This window comes from Miniopterus schreibersii (genome assembly GCF_964146895.1).
Source record: "Miniopterus schreibersii genome assembly, chromosome: 1".
In the NCBI taxonomy this organism is placed as follows: domain Eukaryota; kingdom Metazoa; phylum Chordata; class Mammalia; order Chiroptera; family Miniopteridae; genus Miniopterus; species Miniopterus schreibersii.
Window position 1 is genome coordinate 35,225,906 of NC_138101.1, and position 8,919 is coordinate 35,234,824.

Below are 8,919 nucleotides of genomic sequence, written 5' to 3' on the forward strand. Positions count from 1 at the left end.
CAAATCATTTTCTTTTTGCCCTGGCCATGCAGAAAAAGTGCCTTGTCTACACTTCAGGGCTGTCAGGGCCATGTGATAACTCTAGAGATTTGAATGTGGATATAAATCATATTTACCAATTCTATGCCCTGAAATCTCCATAGAATTATCCATGCTCTTGTCCAGCCTACCCACTTCTTTCAGATGGATGATATCAGGGTAACCTTGAAGCCATGTGCTGACAATGGCAGACTGAAGTGTAGATGACACCTGTTCCTTGAATAATGGCATGCAGAAGAGTCATCTTTTTTCCCCCCCCACCAACCACAGTGGGCTATGCAGTGAGTGAGTAATACATGTTCATTGCACAAAGAACCTTGACATTTATCTATTAGGAGTAGTTCACATTAAATACTTCACTACAGGGATCCTAATTAGAACACATGCAGACAGATATTTGCTATCACTCTATATGGTAATAGTATAGCTGACTGACCATACTTTAAAATAAAACATTAATTTAATAATAGTAACAAATTTATCTATAACATTTACCCTTTCTCGAATTTATCAGAAGTTCCTTAATAAGCATAACACATATTGATTTAATCAGTAACAAAAATGAATTTCAGAGAAGTTAGGGACTACTTCAATGTCATATTTTTCAATAAGGTACATCTCATTTTGTTACACTTGCTCTATCACTCATATATGGCATTTTTTACAAACTGAAGGTTTCTGACAACCCTGCATTGAGCAAGTCTACCGGCATCATTTTTCCAGCAGCATTTGCTTACTTTGTGTCTCTGTATCACATTTTGGTAGTTCTCACAATATTCCAAACTTCTTCATTATTATATTTCTTATGGTTATATGTAATTAGTAATCTTTGAATAATTACAATTATTATTGTAATGGATTTGGGATGTCATAAACCATGCTCATATAGGATGGTGAACTTAGTTGATAAATGTTGTGTGTGTTCTGACTTCTCAGCCAACTGACTGTTCCCCCTTCTTTTTTCCTCTCTTCTGGCCTCTCTATTTTCTGAGACACAAAAATGTTGAAATTAGGTGATCATGAGCTGGTGTGCCTGTGGGTGCTGCCTTCTGTTGTGTGTGTGTTTGGGGGGGAGGGGAGCATGTGACATACCCTGCAGAGTTTCCAGTGTAGGCATGAGTATCCCTTTGACCATTGCCAATTCCAGTGAGACTTTGACTAGAAGCAAGTGAGCTTAGCATGTTTTTAAGTGGGGGGCCAGGATGGGCCTGCCAAAGTGGGGAGTGAAGGTCTCATGGTGTGTTATGACCAGATGCTAAACAACCAAATACATGTCACCTGTATATGGATGACAAACCTCCCTATATATTTGGCTGAATAGCCCCTGTGGAGCATTTCACAGTGATACTGGCTCCTAAATTTGGTGTTCAAACTACATTTTGAATGGGCATTTTTAATATAAATTTGTGGCATGTAAAAATATTTGAATAAAGGAAATTCGATTAAGAAAAAGCACACTTTTTACTTTTCCACTATTAAGGTTTTCACACAATGGTGAACATTCAGAAATGGGAGAAGAGGGGTAAAAAAGCATAAACTTCCAGTTATAAAATAAATAAGTCTTGGGATTTGATGTACAGCCTGGTGACTATATTCAATAATACTGTATTGTACATTAGGAAGTTGCTAAGAGAGTAGATCTTAAAAGGTCTCATCTCAAGCAAAACAAAACTATTTATGGTGACAGATGTTAAATAGACTTATTGTGGTGAACATTTCCTAATATATACAAACACCAAATCATTAAGTTGTATATCCAAAACCACCATAATATTAAATGTCAATTTTATCTCAATTTATAAAGAGGATACCACACATCTATTTTATTACTGTACAGCCTTCAATTGTTAAAATTAGCATTATGAACACATAATGGGAAAATGTCCCTCAAAAGAGGAAGGCAATATTGACCATCAATAGCACAAAGCTATCTCCAAAGATAGAAGATGTGGGAAATAGTTTCACAGTTAGGTTTATGAGTACCTGAGGAGAGGGGTTATTATTATTATTTTTTAAAACATATCTTTATTGATTTCAGAGAGAGGAAAGGAAGGAGGAGAGAGACAGAAACATCAATGATGAGAGAGTCATTGATCGAGCCCACAACCCGGGCATGTGCCCTGACCGGGAATCGAACCCTGATCTGGATCCTGGGTCGATGCTCAGCCACTGAGCCACGCCCGGCCGGGTGAGAGGGGTTATTATTATATGTACCAGCAGATATAAGATTTTGGATGAAGAGGCTCAGGAAGGTCTGCAGCTGCTTCCTGATCTGTATAATTTGTCTTCTCTTGCTGGCTCATGGAATTACTCCAGTGGTGCCGTTGTTTTGCGAGTGGCACACCAACTTTGGCAAGTCAAGCCCTGTTTCTGGATTTCCTTCTAAGTATTCTAAATCTAGCATTTCCCCACTGTACTCCTGGGTATCGCATGAGTGGCACAAGAGTCCCACTTGAAAGTAGTATCTTCTGAAAAGATGTGAATGTCAACAAGACTTTGGAAAAAGCAAAGGGTCCTGGAAGCAGCCCTGGCTGCCCGGAACATGCTGTCTCCACCAACATGTGGAAATGGGACTTTGATAGTCTCCTTCTCACTTGTACTAATGATCGCTAAAAGCTGGTGGGCAAATTCTACCTCACAGCTGGTGCTTTCAGTTAGCTGGCTCTGTGTTGCTTTGCTGTTTCTTTTAGAGTTGGAGGGATGAAATGAATGGGTATCGGTTCCTACAGAGGAAAGACCCCAGTAGCAATGTCCTTTCCAACTGAGGGTGATCAGATCATGTGATACAAAAGGTTGCTAATGACTACCATCAGGGGCACCTTTGTCTGTATGTCATAGACACCAGTTACATTGGTGACTAACTGAAGTTCACATCAGAAGATGCCTTGGTTGGATTGAATGTCAGTAGAACCGTTTTTTATACACTAATAAGCTGAATGTATGGGGTCCATCCAGATTCCCAAAATATCCTGTGGAATGTTGATCTGTGCTGGATCCAGACTTGGGTCGGTAAAGGTGACATCCTGATGAACAACCTTGGCTAATGCTTCATATGCCAACTTGTTGCCATTAAGGATTTTGCTAAGAAGCTCTACTGTTTCTTTCTTTGTTGGACACAGTCTCAAGGTAACCTTTACTCCTAAATCATTAGTAAACTCATTAGAGTGGTCTCCCACAATATTTTTTTCCAAAGTTGGAAACTTGTTCTTCATATTCTCTTTCATAACTTCCTACACTAGTATATCAGTGAGGATCTTGAAACCAACAGTGAACTTCTGATTTATTTCTCCATCTTTCTTTTCTTCTATCAGCAACTGGAAGAGTGATTCCTGCTGCCTGAATGCCCGGAGATGCTGGCAGCTTTCTCAGAGATAAGAAGCAGCTCCTGGAGGATAGATGACATTTCTGAACCTTGCTTTTCAATTGCAGCTGCTCATGGAATTGGCACCCACCCACTGGGCCTTTAGAATTCTGGAACCTAGAAGTGCAAAACCGAGGTGTCAGCCCACTTGATTTCTTCTGAAACCACTCTCCTTGGCTTCTTGCTGTGTCATTGAACCTTCCTTTGTGCAGGCCTTTTTTAAAAGTTGGTTTTTGTTTTGTTCTTGATTTTCTATTTTCTTAATTATTAAGGTAACTTTTAAGCCCAAACCAAGAAATTAAAGGTAAAAAAAATAACAAAAGAAAAATCTCCAAACTGTATAATAAAAACCTGGATGTGCAGGTAGATGTGTGTGTTTTGGGAAAGGCAGAGGCAGACAGATGATTGGCCATCGAGGATAAAGCAGAAGTGTTGAAGTTTCCTCACTAATGAAAGAACACTATGATTCTCCTTGTATTTGTAACTTCTATAAACATCCTATAAATTAAATAGTTTAAAATTTTTTAAGTTTTTTATGATGCTTCCAAAAATTTAAGAATATCTAAGCAATATTCCAGGTAAGTAAATTATTTAAAATATACTCATGTTAGTTTAATTTTAGCATTTTCATAACATATATAGCAATAAAAGAAAATATTATTTGTGTATTATGTACATTTTGGTCTCAAAGTTGTAAATAAAACATACAGTGGATTAATTTTCACAACAATCAGTTTTGTAACAATTCTAATATTTGGACAGAGATTGAAATAGTAAATAGAATTATTGTAAAAAATGTAAGAACATTTTTTATCATGTAAAAACATGATAATAAACATGCTGTACCTTAACATCATGAATATTAAACATTATTATCTAGGAAGATTAATTCTAGGGATAAATTATGTATTCTAAGTTATGATCAAGAATCCACTAAATATCTTGGATATAAATACCAGGAACCATGTATGAGGAAATGGAGAAATATATATATATATATTTTTTAATTCCTATTTGACTAGGTTAAGGAAGAACTAGGCAAAGAGGGAAAACATGCTGTGTGTGTAAAATTAAATATTCTAATTTGGTGTGCTTTCCTAAGAAAAGTTATAATATGGTAAAGACATCATTAGGACACTTATTGATACTGTGCAAATCATAAGAATTTAATTCCCATAAAAAGTAGCACCAGGTATCATTTCAAACATTTTAAAAAACATCTTCCCAATGTTCTTACTTACAGATGGTTGCTAAGAAAACAAAGGCAATTAAACTAATAAATTAAAACATTTACACCATGGAATACTATGCAGCTATAAAAAAGAAGAATCTCTTACCTTTTTGAGACAGCATGGAGGGACCTAGAGAGTATTATGTTAAATTAAATAAGCCAGTCAGAGAAAGACAAGTATTACGTGATCTCATTTATATGTAGAATATAATGAACAAAATAAGCTGATAAACAAAATAGATCTAGAGACATGGAAGCATGGAACAGATGGACAAATCTCAGAGGAAAGTGGGCAGGGGGGACAGGAAGAGATTAACCAAAGAGCTTATACACCTATATGCATAACCCATGGACACAGACAGTAGTGGGGATGGGGGCAGGGTAGAGGGGGATTAAAGAGGGGAAAAAGGGAACATCTGTAATACTTTCAACAGTACAGATAAATAAAAAAAAAACAAATTTAACTTATTGAATTTAAGTTTAAATTTCAAAGTGAATTATATTTTTCTGGCATCATAAAATAAATTTCAGACATTTAAATTTTCACTGAATAAAATTAGTATAACTATAATAAACTTTACTTCTCTCTGGCTAGGTATTCTTATCAAAAAAAGGACATTTACACCATGGAATACTATGCAGCTATAAAGAAGAAGGATCTCCTACCCTTTGGGACAGTATGAAAGGACCTGGAGAGTATTATGCTAAGTGAAATAAGCCAGGGAGAGAAAGACAAATATCACATGGTCTCACTTATATGTGGAATCTAAAGAACATAATAAACTGATGAACAGAATAGATTCAGTGACATGGAAGCATAGATCAGACAGACGAATATCAGAGGGAAATAGGAGGGTGGGTGGGTGGGGAGAGATTAACCAAAGAATCTATATGCATCTGTGCATAACCCACAGACACAGGCAATATTGTGGGCAAGGCCTGGGGTGAGGAGTGGGTGCGGGGTGGAAGGAGTCAATGGGGAAAAAAGGGACATCTGTAATACTTTCGACAATAAAAATAAAAAACAAAAAAGATTGAATTAAAAAAAAGGATTGCATTATACTAGCTTTTAATGTTCTTACAAAGAATGGAAACCATTTGGCATACATAATCATAAGAGATTTGATGAAAGAATATGGATTATTATTTAGCTATTCTCCAAATCAACAAAACTAATGTATTATATAAATAACAAATAAAAAGACAAAAATAGAAGTTATTTAAATATGGAAGTTATATAAAATGAAGTTAAGGGCTTCACTTGCACTGAAACCATTTGCAGTAATAAGAAACTAAGATATGATTTAACTTTCTCAATCTTATTTGTTTCATTATAAATTCAAAAGCCAGGTAAAATACACTGCACAGAGAGTAAATAAAATATTATCCAAAAAAGTATATAACATTTGATTAAGCCATGTTATAAAATTTATCCAACATGTATACATTTAAACCCAACAGAGATGGCTAAAGTCAGTTTAAATTAATTGCTATAGTATTACTAGAATAAAAAGGGTTATAAAACAAGCTGTATATTATGAGAGTTAAATTTAATCAGATAATAAAAGACTTTGAATGTCACGCAAAAAAACATTTGCTTCCTTTGGAAGGCAATAAGGTAACAATCATTTTAATGACTTGAAATACCCATTTAAAAGTTTGAAAAATAATTTCTTCACATAGATGATTAATACATTGAAGCAGTAAAGGAAATGGCAGAAATGTCTTTGAAAAGAAGAGTTCAGTAGTATAAATCTGACTTAGGCAAGGTCAACAATTTCAGGGTAACTGAGAACTAATAGTAAAAAGTATATGTGCTTCTGCCAAAAGTGCCATTTATTAACTCATCAAGTCCTTGAGGAGCTGCCTTTCCCAGGAAATGTACTATGTCGTTGCCTGTATGATAAGGAGACAGCATTCCCTTGGCTAAAATTTGCTTACAGAAAAGGGAAAAAACAAACGCTGATTGCCCTTGTTATAACACAGTGGTTCTCAAATTATTCACTCATAGGGACACTTCACAATCTTAGTGTCCTAAGTATTTTTATTCAGATGGTAAATCTATTACCATTTATAACATTAAAAATTAAATCTGAAAAAGTATTAGTTCCCTAAATAACAATAATAGAACCATTGCATAAATAACACACTGTCCAAAACAAAATAAAAAGAATGACATTGTTTTATATTTTAGCAAATTTCCTTAGTAATTGACAATGAAAGCAACTGGCTTCGCAGGCCGTCCTGCGTTCAGTCTGCGGCAGTATCTCTCACTCTGTAGCCATTTGAAAAATCTACTGCACGCTCATGTGGGTGAGAAATAATGATCCAGAGAATGGTTTGACCTGGGGAGTCCCTGGGAGTTTCTTTGGAGTTGAATTAGAGAGCCATTACTGTAAAATATACTATAATGATACTATGAAAGGAAACACTGACTCTCAGGAGATTGGTTAACTGTTTTGTAACCTAGATAGAGGTAGGAAAAATGACTTTATTTAGAACGAGCCAGTGCAAGCTGATATCTTGGACAACCTCACACTGCTTGCCGTTCCATTCTCAAACTCCACGGTTAATAGTGGTAAGTCCTGCATTGTCTAAAGTGAGAGCGTGATTCATTACCTAAACTAGGAACCCTCCTCGAGCACCTTCCTTACATGGATGGACATGGTTATATGTTTGGTTGCCACCCTATAGCCTGTTTAATTCTTATAGAGGTAATTAAGTTTATAGCGGAAGGATTTGAGACTTGACAAAATGACCAGCTGAACTACAATCTGCCCCAAGTTTCTTGTAGCTCTGGGTAGACAGTGAGTAAAGGTTTTGTAAAGATCATCCTCTAAAGTACCCTACCAAAATCTGTTTTGGTTTGTTTTCTAGTAGAATCTCGAAAAGATCATTTTCTTATTAGTTAAAGATTAAATTAATTATATTTGAAACTCTTTCCTCTCATTTCCATGGAATTATTAGTAAAAATTATGCAACTACACTGGGATGTAATATAGTTATCTATCATTCAGTTATTTCTCAACCATGCTAATTAATGATTAATTTTCTTAATAACTTTTAGAACATATTGTTTTGGCATTATATGTCTTTATTTTTGTATATGCCTACTAGTTCTAATATAAATTAACTTTATTTGACATATCACTTAATAAGAAAAGAATCAATCTGTTGACCAAGACTAAAAATAATCATGAATATAGCAAGATTAGATACTGTACCAATTTTAATAAAGTAAAATATTTAGCTGCTAAAGTACAATTGCTGCCTACATTTTGAATAAAGTATTTTGCAATCATGTGAATCAGAAGGATGCTTGATATCTCTGGACTGGTAGAAGTTGAATATTGGAGACAAATTACTCTTAGAAATAATAATATGAATAAAACTTTGTAATGATATATGGGGATAATTAAGCTTATTTTAAATAATTTCATTAATAATATAAAATGACTTCTGTTCATGCCTTTCCTACTACATCATTAAATATTATTGAGTTAGGTCCTGACATTTTACTCAGAATTATGTTTCTGGCATTTAAGTATTCAGCTCTAAATGTTAAGGATGTCAATTATATAAGCATCCATCTTTTTCGCTATGGTCTCCCATCAAACATTAATGGAAGAAGTGTTAATTCATTTCCAGTCGTCTCAAATATCTGCCCTGAAGAAGGTTGAGACTCTACAAGTGCTCTGACAACCTCTGGTAAGTAATTACTTTGAAAAATATTTTAGTAAATTCAACTCACACCCAGAGGCATTTTAAATTATATGTCATTAAAAAGTAATGTTTTCTCAAATGACAAGGTCATGCCAAAAAGCAAAACTATACTCTATTTTTATCTGAAACATTCTAACTCCAATAAAAAATGTTACAACTTATACTTCAAACAGGAGGGATAAGCTGTGCTACATTGAGAAACGTAGTGACCAAGGTAAGTTGTTCTATATATGCCAACAATAAATCAGTACTATGGTATAACTCTATGTGACAAAATGGTCCCATTTGGTGAAGAGTAGGATAGTGCACATTTTCATATAAATTGGGCCAGAAATGTACTGGAATTAAGCTGTCTACCTAACATCTCCTCCTGACATTTCCACAGTTTCCTCTTTCTTTCAGATATATAATTTCTAACTATGAGGGTGACACAAACTCTGAAATGAAAAAGGTAATCTTTCTGAAAAAAAAGATGGTTCTGGATAATTGTATGTCCATAAAAAAAATTTGAATGGTAACATTAACAAACTCACTTTCAGGTATACAGTAGACATAATATGAAAGG

General features: G+C 34.8%; 1 pseudogene across 1 annotated transcript; it reads right to left on the reverse strand.

Moving 5' to 3' along the window:
• Positions 1-2,338: 2,338 nt before the first annotated feature.
• On the reverse strand, positions 2,339-3,442 carry LOC308563000 (inositol polyphosphate 1-phosphatase pseudogene; annotated as a pseudogene). Its single transcript has one exon. The product of its transcript is annotated as an inositol polyphosphate 1-phosphatase pseudogene (transcript).
• Between the last annotated feature and the right edge of the window lie 5,477 nt (positions 3,443-8,919).